This window comes from Colias philodice, chromosome 13, assembly GCF_061535455.1.
Source record: "Colias philodice isolate Cphi_HAF_F1 chromosome 13, ilColPhil1 Martin Lab GWU primary, whole genome shotgun sequence".
In the NCBI taxonomy this organism is placed as follows: Eukaryota; Metazoa; Arthropoda; class Insecta; order Lepidoptera; family Pieridae; genus Colias; species Colias philodice.
The window spans coordinates 11,440,076-11,455,192 of record NC_143098.1 but is presented as its reverse complement, the minus strand read 5'-3'; the positions used below and the strand labels follow the sequence as shown (position 1 = coordinate 11,455,192).

General features: G+C 31.1%; 2 protein-coding genes across 2 annotated transcripts in view; one reads left to right on the top strand and one right to left on the bottom strand.

The window, feature by feature from the left end:
- The window catches only part of LOC149483690 (uncharacterized), a 70,847-nt gene extending 60,018 nt beyond the window's left edge, over nt 1-10,829 (bottom strand). Inside the window, exon 1 of the mRNA XM_089702839.1 lies at nt 10,619-10,829. The gene's annotated coding sequence lies outside the window, so the exon portion shown is untranslated. The remainder of the gene's footprint in view (nt 1-10,618) is intronic.
- The window catches only part of Usp30 (ubiquitin specific protease 30), a 109,519-nt gene that overhangs the window by 81,819 nt on the left and 12,583 nt on the right, over nt 1-15,117 (top strand). The window lies entirely within an intron of this gene.

Sequence of the window (15,117 nt, the reverse complement as noted above, 5' to 3'; positions counted from 1 at the left end):
TGGATTTTAGATTGATAGGTGTCGTTAAATAAGTCTCAATAATTACTGTTAGTGTCATTCATCACATCATATATCATCATAATATAATGATCTGCATGTGTAATTGCATACACAATCTACGCAAATATTATAAAGTGGTAACCATAAACAACTATTTCCCGTCAATGAAAGCAATATTTGATTGTACGTTAGTTTATGAACTCAAAACTGTGTTAAAAAATAAAACAGGCAATATTTTAATATCGAGTAAACACAAGCGGAACCGGGCGGGTTCCTAGTCTAGGATAAAATATAACATTGTACCATCTGGTATGTCTGTCCCTCTATTAACCAATCATTGATTGACACAAGCTCCTATTATATGAAACAGTGGGCTCTTGTTTCAAGATAAGGACAAATTAACGATTGATTACTTAATTAGTTGAATAACTCAACGTTATCTGTTATTTATTTTAGAATGTTTGTTACTCTTAATTTGTATTGAAAAGAGCTGGTATAAACGCAACACTACCAACTGCCAAGTGCCAAGTGAACAAAAGATGTAGTTATAATTATAGCTTAGACTTCGAAAAAGATGGCTTCTTTTGTCGCAAAAATAAAGGACAAAGGCCCTAAAGCGATTTTAAACTATCGCCCTTTAACTTAATAAGGTTGAAAGTTTGGTAATGTAAAGTTCATGCAAGGGAAGTCGAGCAGAAAGCTATTCAGAGCTTAAGAATTAATATTTGTTTACTAGAACAAAAATATTAGAAAACTGAACTTAACTTTATAAAAATAAATACATATATCAAACTCTAACATTCCTCTACATCGTGAAGAAACTAAATATACATGAAAAATACGCTTACCAAGTTCAAAATAGATATATAAAGTACGCGAATGCGCAGGCGCAGGCGACAGACGGTCGCGGCGCGCTCGCAGGATCTAACGAAGGGTTCGAGTCCGGGCTACCCACGCATTGTGGTGAGGTTACATGGAGACGAGTTAAGACTATAAATTAGTAGACTTTAATTATAATTTATACTAGTGTAGTAGAATTACGAGTTATTTTAAAAGGCATAGTTATTGAGTCAATAGCTACTGTTAATCAGTCTGGAGCTTCAGAAAAATAAAATCAAATAAATATGCCGTCGCTTTGAGTAAATTATGTATTTATTACGTTCTTTCTTTTATTTAGATGTTAAAGTTTGTCCAATATCTTGGATGAACCCATTTATTTCTATGCGTTCAGATTTTATAATAATGCTTCGAACAAGATTTGTGTAAGATACAATATTGTTTCACTTGTAAAGCATAGTTTTTTTTTTTTGTTTTTGAACGTACTGCCACAGAACACTAATGCAGTGCTACATCAAACATTGACTGGTATCCTAGGACCTAGAGGCATCAAGTACATACCTAATATTATGTATTTTAATACAGATTATACTTGTACTAAAAGAACCACAATGCTATGAGACAAAGTGATAAAGTTTTCATTTAACTTTTACTAAAACTATTACTGTAGCAGTAAAAACCTTATGTTAAGGAAGTAAGGAACACATCATCATAATTATTCTATCCAAAACTAAAATGAACTCTGAAATGCGTGTAAAATAGTTGAGCATTTAATTCACAGGAAACATAATTTTAGCGACTCTGTGTGAATTAGTATGTGGATAAATGATCCTAAACAAACAGATCTTCGGGCGATTGTTCAAATAATTAAAATATATTTAAAACCTTTTAATCTTTTAAAGTGGGTAAAATTGAAACTTGCTTATCTGTGGTTTTGAAATATTAATTTATGATGTAAATTTTTTATAATAGTCCAATATAGGAGCAGAACATACAAAAAATAATTAAAGTGGATCATAAAATACAACGAGTAGGTAAATGGATATTCATATATTTAACTACCTAATTACCTATGTATAAGTTAGTATCTATACCTATACTTTATAGTTTAGGTATTTTCAGTCTACTGAAGTCTGTATGTTTGTTAATGGTAAATGGTAAAATTATGTTATGATGATTCAAAAGGGCTTCTAGGAAAAGTCTTATTGAATAAATACATGTTTGAGAAAAGTTGTAGATATCTTTTAACACGACACACAAACTATCTTCAAACAAAATTTTATCTTAAACGATCAAGTGATATAAATATGCTATTTTGGTACAATATTAGGTTACCTAGACTAGCAGCATGTAGCCCCAGGCTCCAGCAAGTGGTCAGTACTGTCAATGTCGTGTGAACGGTGCCGCTGACATCATTGAATCAGCTCTAAGATTATCAATGTATTTGAATAATTATTTGTAAACAAGAGAGAAGAATAAATAAGCAACTTCAAATATTACATTACAATATTGCTCTGCCTTCTGAACTAGGTAATTACCTGTATCTCAGAAGGCAGTGCCTTCCCTTACAAGTTCCATATTACATTATATTTGGCAAGTAAACAAAATAAATGACTAATAATAATAATAACGTCGAACATGTAGTATTCGATATTCGTAAAAAGTTTATCTGTAACTAGTTTTTCGCTTCTTAGCTTAGCTTAGCTTCGCCCGCGTAGTCAAAGGAAAACCCGCATAGTTCCCGCTCTTGCGGGTTTTTGGAGATAAAAACTATCCTATGTATCTATCCAAGGTTCAGCAGTTTTTGCGTGAAGGAGTTACAAACAAACTTTCGCATTTATAATATTAATTATTTAGTATTTTAAACATTTATTGGAACAATGTATGAATGTAAACTCGTCTGTGATTATTTTATACAAAAACAAAATAAATGTATTTAGGTAAATAGATTAGTCGGTAATAAGTTATTTGCATGACATAGGCTTTTAATAATCTCGATGCAACGTCCGAGTATCTATTCAAATCCTATTAGGTATATTGGATACAACATATTATTACATATTATACCTACTTCAAATGAAATAACCATTCGATAAATCGAAATTATATTAGAAACAAGCTGTTACCCACGGTTTCACCCGCGTGACTCCACTCCTGTTGGTCGTAGTGTAATGATATATTATAGCCTATATCCTTCCTCGATAAATGAGCTATCTAACACCGAAAGATTCAAATCAGATTAATAGTTCCAGAGATTTGCGATTTCGAACAAACAAACAAACTCTTTAGCTTTATAATATTATTTTTAGTATAGATTAAAGTTAATAAAGACTGGAAAAAGTTTAGTAATATTATTTAGTTAAGTCCTTATATTATATCGTACGTTTTACACAACTATTAAATAACAAAAAGGTGCGCATAGACAAAAATAGACGTTACGTGAGATTAATAGAATAATTTCCAACCAATTCTCTCAGAGGTCAATATAACTGACATAGATTAATTTATGACATAATTAAATGAATTATTTCTTCTGTTTGACTTTACAGGTAAGTATGTAGATTGTAGATGCTTGTTTTATATGAATTGGTAATAAAGCTGAATGTCTTTAGGATAAATTAAATTTTGTTATTCTTTTACTCAAAAATTAGGATTAAATTTGTAAACAGGTACAACTATAAAGAATCAGTCGAAAACCCCTATGATAGGTACGCTCGTAATTGAGAACATATTTTGTCGTTACAGGAATGTCTGTTAAATTCTATATTTTTACGTAAATCACGGAAATGATAAAATGTAATTCACCACATTAAATGAAGTCATACATACAATAGTCAATACATACAATTAGAGAGACCGACAGGAAGTGATCTCATAAAATATTAACATGCAGTTAATGTAGTTTATTTTCAATACAGGTAATACTAATATAATATTTATCATATAACAATCGCAAAACAATACATTTATCTCGAAGATAATAAAATGTCAAACAATAACTGAGAGATTTGAACTGCGCATAAACATCGTTAAATATTTACAAATAACGATTGTTTCAAGCGTGGGTGTGATGTATATGTCATTGTTATAGATTATCTGTGCTCTTGTGATTGGCAGGAAAATTATATCACGTATTAGAAATTGTAAAATAACCTCAAAATTATAAATGATAACCTAGTAATTTCTATTTTACTGTAAGAAAACTATTTTTATGAATTTCGATTTCATTTTGAAAGTCTTTAAAATATAATAAAAAATCCATATAAATGACATAAGTAATATCATATTATAATAGAATAAATAATTACAAAGATTTATATTTGTAAATAACAATAACGCATACTTTATCTGTTCTGCTAAATTTATGACACAAAAGTGGCCATCAGCAAGTTATAAATAACTGTTAATTAATGTCAAATACTTCGTCATCGATTGCTTAGCCGTTCTGGGTATTGATATCAAATATACACAGAACAAATTTCCTCTTCGACTGTTTACAAATAATTATAATGTGTCATCGCTTCTTGCATTATTGATGTACATAAATTAATTTAAAAAAATATGAGTGTTTGTATGTGCATCACACTGCAAGGGAGGGGTTATATTATTTTACAAGAAAGTAGTATAAATGGCCAGAAGCTTTCTTTTACGTTTTTTACACAAACTATGTGACTTGTGGGTTAGAAGTTAAAACTATGTAGTTATACGGTATCCAAAAAAATGTTAATATATACTAGTTTTTCGTAACTAAATTTAACACATTTTAGATAGTTCCAGTAGCGTTGAAGTATCTCAAAGTTTTTACATCCATATTTTACTTCGGAACTACCTACCTGCTTAAACCAAAACTTAAATATTTGAATTTGAATCCGCAGCCTAAAAACATAAAACATTACTACTAAAGGTGGCGGTTCGCGCCGCGACAGAAAGTTTTTTTTTAGTTAAATAAATTAACATATTGTATTTGCTATAATTGCAAATAATTTCGCGTTTGCTCGAGACACGCTCGCTTCGCCCACGCCACGCCTTCGCGCATCTTTACTTTTTATTTAATCTTATTGTTTATTCTAAAGGTTAAGGTTACATTAAAAATATGGATAGGCTTTTATGTGTTTTCCGAATGTAAAATTAATTGAATTTTAATGTTTAAATATCATTAGATTTGGTTTAAAATTAACAATAGGCCTCAACCTACCCACTCATAAAGTAACCTTAAAATTGATTAAAAATATTCAGTACTTACAAGAATATATCTCAGTTTTATACCTTATTTCATGATCTTACAAAACATTTATCAATGAAAATTACAGACAAAATGTTTGCGTGAATGTATTTATAATTTTATAATGTATCTTTTACTTCTTTGTGAACAAAGTCGAATGCATCACTTAGTATCGAAATAAAAGTTCACGCGACGTTTCTAAGGTCATTGAGAAGGGAGTTACGCTTCAAAGATCTGGTAAACTTTGAGCCTGTGAAACTAACCCATTGTGTACAAATAATATACCTGTATGTGTATTTATTCGTTTCCAATAAAAATCCGTAGGTACTTATATTGTAAATAAGAAAGTCTGTGCTTTCACGGCAAAGTAGTAAAGAAAATAATAAAATTCAGGATGTTTTTTTCCCTCAAATCAACTTCTTATGAGTTGAGAAAATGAGGTAGTTTTTTTTTAGAGTAAAATATGTAAAACTATTATTCTAACAACAAAAAATAGGTAATATTTCATATCCCCAATCTTTACAATTAACTCATGTAGGTATTTAAGACATTCTTTTGTTTACGAAAACTTCATTACTGGATAAGTGGATATAGAACAAGGGAAGTTTTATTCGGCTTTTTCGCTTGTCCTAAAAAAACCATATGTCGCTGATATTTTAAATTACTTGTATTTAAAGAGGTTAATTTATGCCAATTACTGCTAATTAACATTTTATAAGTTAACTACCGTAATGCACAAATGTATATTTTAAAGTAAAATATACTTTCATTATATTTTAGATACAGGTAAGATATATGCAAGAATTGTATATTCTGTAACAGTTTAGAAATTATTTGGAATAGAAAGTTTTCTGATTATGGTCGCAGCCGTTATTTTTAATGTTGTTATTTTCTTTGTTGGGAAGAGCCATATTATGGGCAATAACTTGCAATTAAAATTTTGTCTGAATAATTTCGTAATATAAATATTTACTGTACCTTTATGAAATTATTTTAGTCAACGAAAATACTTCGATATTTCGATTCTATCCATTGTTCTATCCACTGCGCCTTTGCATCCCACGAAACCGCGTCATAATTATTATATTATATAATTATTATATATAATTATTTTTTATTGATTTAAACCGCCTTATTTTGTTTTAAATATAAAAACTTTTTATTTAACGAGTTAATCAAGTAAAATCTAATCCGCCTATAAATTCATCATTGAAATAAAATCCTTTATGGCGCCATTTTAACTTAGGCATAACGTCACAGACTATCTATAACCAACAGATTATTAAGATTCTTCTAACGAGTTATTTGTCAAATTGTAATTAATTACAGAGTAAAAAGAATAATATCAGGTACGTGACGTAAATCTACTAAATCAAAGCCCTTTTTTTCGCCTAGTAACATAAAATTCCTTACAAAACTGTTATGTCTTCCAAAAATGGCTAATTAAAGCGTTTATTTCCAATGTAATTATACAAATTATTTAATTAATTGTATTCACGTATTGCATTGAGTACATAAGGAGTGACAATGCATCGGAGATAATGAAGGAATGTGGAGGTCAATAAATAAGATAGTACATACATTATAATATGATAGGACACGTTGTTACTGTTTTGCGTGTATGTTATATTGAAAATGGGTAATGGATGGACCAATTCTGATGTAGTGGTAGAAAAATATTTTTATTGATTTTATTTCCACCCGAATAAGAGCAATCTGTATACATATTGTTATAAACTATTTATTTGTATAATATGATTGGTTATTATAATTTTTAGAAAGTTAAGTACAAACTTTTTCTTAATTGATTTCCAATAATTTAATACGATTATTATGAGAAACAGATCCTACACTGAAAATTACCTACATTCCTACTTTTGATGCATAAACAAATTTTAACTTCGTGATTTATTTCATAATCGAATTCGATGCCATATTTTTTTATAAATAAAATTTCGACATGTAATTAACATTGTGTAGAGATACATTGTATTCAACCTTCAAATAAAATTTATTACAGTACTTTAACTGTTTTATTTACTATCAAAAGAAAGTACCAAAATTAACACAAGGTTGTTATTTGGACTGATATAATAAAATTAATTCGAAAAACGAGTTTTTATCAGTCGTAGTAAAAGAAAATGTTTTAGCGTAAAGGTGACTTTTGTTGCACGACTGCAAAAAGGAGTAGGATTCCAGTACTTGGGTATAAGTATTTATAGTCAAGGCGTATTGTAGAATTCATATTCGTCAATATTAATCATCATACATATTACATATCATCAATATTAATGAGCAAATTATTTGGGCATGGTTACTTATTATTTTGAAATATTTTAAGTATTTGCTGACATAGTTAAATAGGATTTCATAATTTAGACTGCTACATTTATTGTCCTTAATTTTATGTCGATCCTGTATTTTCTTATCATAAATGACAAAATACTTGATCTATTTTTCATACGATAACCACAAAAACGAGAGCTTATACGAAAAATTCTTTCTCCAATAAGAATCTACATTATTCCAAATTATTATTTTAATTAGATTATTATTTTTTTCTTAACAACCCGGAACAGCCACAGTACGTACCTAAGACGGTACAACATTGTTTACAAGTAAATAGTAAATATAGGTTAGGAGATGTGTTATGGTCTGATGCCACTGGGTCGGTGTTGGGTGTCGCCACAGGGTGTCGCTGACGCAGCTTTACTTCCCTTTGTTACTTAGGGTTGGTATACCTATTTGAATCTTCTGTTTTAAAAATACTTGTTGTTTTTTTTTATAATTGTATTGTACAAAATAAGCTATTGTATTAAAGTTGTGAAAAGAGGAAATTTAAAAAGTATTAATTTGTTTACTACATTACATTATTATTTAGTTTACTACCTACGTCTTTTGTTATTATGCTTATCAGATGAATACTGATAGAGAAATTTTCATTAATCGAAAGGAGTAGTTGCATTGAAAAAACAAATAAAAAATAGCTTAACATCAAAATCAAGACAACAAGAATCTCTATCCAAACTGAATCTATTAATTAAACCATTACGTAAATCGGATAATTATTTCTTAGATTTGACAACCCTAAACTCAACCACAACTGACAGCTCCTTTGCGGTGTCGGGTAACTCCAGTGTGCCTGGTTACATAATAACTTACTGCCTACTGCCCAACAGAGCGAACGAAATGACAATGACTGGTATACTCTACATTTTGAAGTCATAATTAGACACAAATATGTGTCTAATTGTGACAATAGATTTGTAAGGGAGATATCGATAGGGTTGTCGACCAAAAAGTTTAAGTCAAAAAATATTTATTATTTTTCAATAATTATTGGTACCTAAACACCAACTCTGCAGATAATGTAAGTAGGTACCTAGGTACATTTTCTCTATGGCGAGGCATATTCTTACGTCGGAATTCACTGCACTGGTTACAAAATTTACAAACAATGACATTTGGAAAATTGGAACTTCCTGGCAAACATTGTCCCATGTTCTTTGATGGGACAATGTTTGGTATGGGGCAGACGCATAAAGATATGTTTCGCGTGTTTTCGCGAATCTTTAGATGAGGTTTTTGTATTCGTTTCCTACGGGAATAGAACCTAGAAGCCGTCATGCCCATTTAGTACCTCCGCGCACTGGTTAGTTATTCATGTGTCGTGGTCATATCGTAGATTTGATCATTTCATGATATGAGTGGCCATTTCACGAAATGGTCGCATTTCATGAAATGGCCAACATGTTTTGATCAGATCGTTAAATCGTCAACGTTTCACGATATGGTCATCCACATTTGGCCAGATCGTATAAAATATATAAAGTCCATAAAACATTAAAAAATTCTGAATATTTTTAGAACTTGTTTATTGTCATATAAGTTAGTGCCACGGCAGTGGCCGGCGAATGCCAGAAGCGAATGGTTTTTGCAATAGAAAACATTTAGGTTAGGTTAGGTTAGACTTTAATAAAGAACGCCAGAAGCGAATCGCTTTTTGAAAAAAAGGAACAATTATAATAACATAGGATATATAAATATATTTATGTAAAGGATTTTAGACGCATTTTTTCTTCAATATAAGATATCCGCATTTTCCATAGTACTCGAACCTCTTCGTCGTAAATTATTTGCTATGACTTTCTTCATATTGTAATAAAACGAACTATGAAGTTTTAAATTGCGAATAATTAAATTTTTGCCAGCGGCCGCCATCTTATCACATAAACACAGTGCTTGCAGCGCCTCTACCAATAATTAATGTAACTATTTTACGATATGATCAAATAATTTTGATCATTTCATGAAAAAACCGCGCGTTTAGTTGGCCATATCGAGAAACGATTTCTTATCATTGATCTGCCCAAACCACATCATGATGTGGCCAATAGACATTCGAGCATTTCATGAAATGCGACCATTTCACGAAATGATCGATCATATCATGAAATGAGCAAATCTACGATATGGCCACGACACATACATAGTCTAAGACATTTAATTGAGTTTGTTTGTTACAGATATTCTAAAAACACGGACCTTGTTGAACAGAATGCCGTAAAAGTGGGATATTTTAAAGGCTACATATGGATAAGCTACTAGTAAAATGCCTAACTAGATATAACTTAAGTTACTTGCAAAATAAAACTTGTGGACAAAAACATAAATAGGTACCTAGCTACCTAATTTACCTATATCAATTAACATTAATTGCTCATGAGTTCTGAATTCAAGCTGAAACCGCAAGCAGCTTTATTATAATTTAAATACAGTTTACTGACCTATTTCAATTATACCTACATAGGTATATATGTACCTTATAAAATAATATTATTTATTCTATGCACTTTTGTATTTGTTTCACGCAAGTAGGTAATTACCTCCTTAAATTATAAAAAAATGAAACCGCAACGAGATAAAAAAAAGAAAACCTAATTTTTACATCTTACCATCTGACGTTCCAATTTCAAATCTATTGTTCGAATTTTTTATAAACCTTAATACTTACCTATTTAATTAAAATAGGTATATTCCCATTAAATAGAAAGAATATGAAAACATAAGACACAGAGCTACATATACCTACAATTTTGTAAGTACCTAATTTAATATGATAAACAATGACATGTAGAACTACGGCATTCCACGACCGTTTTAACATTTTTTGCACAGGATCAATATACCTAAGAATTCTTGGAAGCATACGCGACATATTTAATGGTCTAGAACTCTAGTACAATAGTGCAATAATAGGCAATATTTGTAAACCAACAGCATATATTGTAAATAATTCTCACCTTGAGACATACATCAATATTCAATAACAAGATCGTTTAGCCAAAACATCAAACTAAGTGACATCATTAGTCACCAATCACTGTAAATGACTAATATTTTAAATATTTCGTTTGTTACAAATTATTTTAGTAGTTGGTAACATAAACTACATATTAATTACCATATAACTGTGCATTAAATAAAAGTACAATAACCTTCTTACATTCGGTAACAGAATAGCAAATATAACATTTTTAATAACAATAAGTGACTCACCTGAGTTGGCCGCTAATTCGTTAACATTTAAATTTTTTTCGTTTCAAAATTCACAGTCTGTTCACTAAATTAAAATAAGTTATTGAAGCTCACATGTGTTATTGCAAAGCGGTTTTAGTTTTTGTTAATCGCGGTATCGTTCGTTCGAGGGGTCACTCGGGGTTGGGGCGGTACAGGACGTGCGTCGCGTGCGGTGGTCGAGTGCAGACTGACCGGCGGAAGCTGTTAGCTGCCGCTGGCGCAGGCTGTGCGGGCGCAGACGAATGGCCTCCAGGATCACTCCCTCCTCCCGATCCCTCGCAGCCTTAAAGTTATAAACAGACGTTCGAATTTGGTACGGACCGCACCGTGACCTTGGTGCGCTCCGGACCATATTCGATCGTGTGTACAGTGGTCCGCCGGACATAATTATTATTATTGACGGTACGGTTGGTTCGATGGTTTTTTCATCCGAACTTGGTGCGGACCGTACCAAATTCGCGCGTGTGGACGGGCGATCGCACCGGACAGCGCATTAGTCATAGACTATATACTTATTACAGCTTTAGTCATAGTTCTACCGCCAAACAAAACGGACGTCGGTCGATCGTTATCAATGGCGATGGCGTCGGATGACGTGGCTAATACTGAAAAAAGATTAATAATATAAATTTTAGAACTCTACAAAGATTTATGATATGACTGCATACGTCTGAATGAATCCCTGTCTTTTAAATATAATTTTGCCCATTCTTTTATCTTCGTTTTCTTCTTTTCAATGGTTGTAACTTGTACTTGTACTTGTACCAAAAGAAGCCTTAAACTGAGGTCTACATGTGAAAAAAATACAACATTCTAACCACGAATTTATTACGAGAAATAGATTTTCAAGGAATTCGGTTTGACTTTTAACCCTTAAATTGTCACCCCTAGATAACTTGTGTTTATAATGTCCAAATTTGGAGGATGTGTTGGAATTAGGATAGAAAAGAGGAAAATGAAAAAAAAAATTAAAAATTTTAATTTTTTCTATTGTTTTCACTATGTCACATAAAACGGACACTGCCAATTATATGTACATGTTCGAACCGTCACATATAACGGACATTGCACATTATTCCTGGAACCGTGGTACATGAATACAATGCACATTTTCAACTCTGTAATTCAAAATTATTACCAAATTATAATTATGGACGATCTAGAATAAGCTTTTCAAACATCTGTCTTAAAATGTTGGTTAAAACTTTAACGATATCGTTAAAAATAATGGATTTTAAAAAACGACACTACCAAAAATCACAGCCTAAGAATATGCTAAGAATTGGAATAGAAATAGTATTACATAGCCTGAGAACTTATCTAATACACCAAGAAAGTCCTCTTCCCATTCCTTATATTGTACAGATTGAAATGTGTTTGCTTCATCGTATGCAAAGAAGTCGTATACCATGCCTGAAGTACCAAAACAAACAGGAAATTTAAATCGCTTTTTTTTTTTATTCTTTGGCATATATTATATCCATTTTCTGCCAGTTTTTTAATTTGTAAGGTATTATTATTTTAATTTTTCAACATTGGGTGGTATTTCTGGTAAGTAACATCATGCTGTGGCTGAAGAACTACTGAGAAGTAGGGAAGATTGATCTCGCACCGCATGTAATGGCTGTAATTCTGCAGCAATAATATTTTGTTGATGGTAAAAATTCTGACATTTTGGGTCTTCATTGTGTCTCAAATCAATATGTCGTATAATTCCGAAGGTATGGTGCTGGGGGTAAATGATTGACACTGTTATCATAGTGAAATCACTCCCGTAGGTCTACATTTCCTTCAAAATCGTCATCTCAACTCAACGCGAGACTCTTCAGCTTCCGCCAGAGATAGGTAGGGAATTTTTTATTGATTGCCAAGTCATGCTCCTCTAAAACATATTAAAAATAGAGAAAAATATATCAAAATGATGACGTTGAAAATGGATGGCCTTATTGGCAACGTCCGTTACATAGGACATGTGAAGAATACCCTAGTATATACTCCAAGTTGTCAACGTCCGTTTTATGGGACATCGTATATAAACTAAGATTTGTATTCCAAATATTGTAAAATATGTAAAAATTATGTCAAAATACTATACTTACAATCGTATTCTAACTAATAATATAACATTATAAGCAAAATAGCCAAAATACTTACAGTTATTATAAATTTTATCAGGAGAGTCAAGAGATCCGTTTTTTGCAATTTTCAAATGGTCACCATTCGCGACTGTACTTCGCTTTGGTAAAAAAACCTGCATGTACGCGAAGGACATAGCTAGTACCTTCCCAATATACCGATTAGCGAAGCTTAGGTCTGCTATAACAGCGCCAGCATGTGTGTAAATACTATGTCCTTTAAAACGGACGAAATCAATTTAAGGGTTAATGAGATTACTATGATCAATGCTCGAAATATTCACAAAAAAAGGAGATTAATTTGTATTAATTTGATATTATTGAATTGTCTTATAAATCTAAGATATTTTTTTTGTTCAGTTAATTTATTACATATAAAGGTTATGTGCCTACATATAATAATATATTGAAATATCGACTATAACTAACGACTAAAACATAAACAAAAACTTGGTAATAGATAGATGATATATATAATTTTGTTTACTAGGGACAACCCTGACATTCTTTGAAAATCTATATCTCGTAATAACTTCGTGGCTAGAATGTGGTATTTTTGTCACATGTAGAACTCAGTTCAAGGTTTCTTTTGGTACTAAACAGAGCTTCTACTAACGCCTGCATATAATATAAAAAAATAAAAACGAAAATCAGTAAAAATTACAATACTTTCGCCTCTATCGACAATATCGAAAATTTCAAAAAGGGATAATTTGCGCCTTTAATCACTTCATATATTAGCAACGTAATAAATTATCTAGTCACTAGTGTATCTATTTTTTTATACGAATTTATTTAGCTCAGTCGGCCGCGAAAATTCCAATATTTTAAATGTTTTTTTAAAAATCGTAAATTTAATCATAATTTTTAAACAAAGAATATTTTCTTTGAGCGGCAATGCCTAGACGGATAGCCGAAACCAATTGAATATTGAAACTGTAAAGGCGAAGCTGCAAATTAATTAAATGTAATTTTAAATTATCGTGCAAAGATTTTTATACATTCGCTTTAGAAAATGAAGATCTATTAAAAGCTGTTTCTTCCAACAGCAAATATAAATGCCAAAAATAAATTTTCTCTATTTAACATTGCTGTTTTAATTATCTCCCGTAAAAAATAACTAAAACTCGTATTTTTGATGCTGTTAACCCTTAAATCCTGGCATCTTAAATAGTGGCAACCCTAGGTGCGGTGCGGTCGTGTGGCGAGTCGATCGCACCGCACGAGTACGGTGGTCCGGTCGCACCAGTTCGAACGTCTGTTTATAATTATAGACTATAAACTTATTACAGCTTTAGTCATAGTTCTACCGCCAAACAAAACGGACGTCGGTCGATCGTTATCAATGGCGATGGCGTCGGATGACGTGGCTAATACTGAAAAAAGATTAATAATATAAATTTTAGAACTCTACAAAGATTTATGATATGACTGCATATGTCTGAATGAATCCCTGTCTTTTAAATATAATTTTGCCCATTCTTTTCCCTTCGTTTTCTTCTTTTCAATGGTTGTAACTTGTACTTGTACTTGTACCAAAAGAAGCCTCGAACTGAGGTCTACATGTGAAAAAAATACAACATTCTAACCACGAATTTATTACGAGAAATAGATTTTCAAGGAATTCGGTTTGACTTTTAATGAGATTACTATGATCAATGCTCGAAATATTCACAAAAAAAGGAGATTAATTTGTATTAATTTGATATTATTGAATTGTCTTATAAATCTAAGATATTTTTTTTTGTTCAGTTAATTTATTACATATAAAGATTATGTACCTACATATAATAATATATTGAAATATCGACTATAACTAACGACTAAAACATAAACAAAAACTTGGTTATAGATAGATGATATATATAATTTTGTTTACTAGGGACAACCCTGACATTCTTTGAAAATCTATATCTCGTAATAACTTCGTGGCTAGAATGTGGTATTTTTGTCACATGTAGAACTCAGTTCAAGGTTTCTTTTGGTACTAAACAGAGCTTCTACTAACGCCTGCATATAATATAAAAAAATAAAAACGAAAATCAGTAAAAATTACAATACTTTCGCCTCTATCATCGACAATATCGAAAATTTCAAAAAGGGATAATTTGCGCCTTTAATCACTTCATATATTAGCAACGTAATAAATTATCTAGTCACTAGTGTATCTATTTTTTTATACGAATTTATTTAGCTCAGTCGGCCGCGAAAATTCCAATATTTTAAATGTTTTTTTAAAAATCGTAAATTTAATCATAATTTTTAAACAAAGAATATTTTCTTTGTGCGGCAATGCCTGGACGGATAGCCGAAACCGATTGAATATTGAAACTGTAAAGGCGA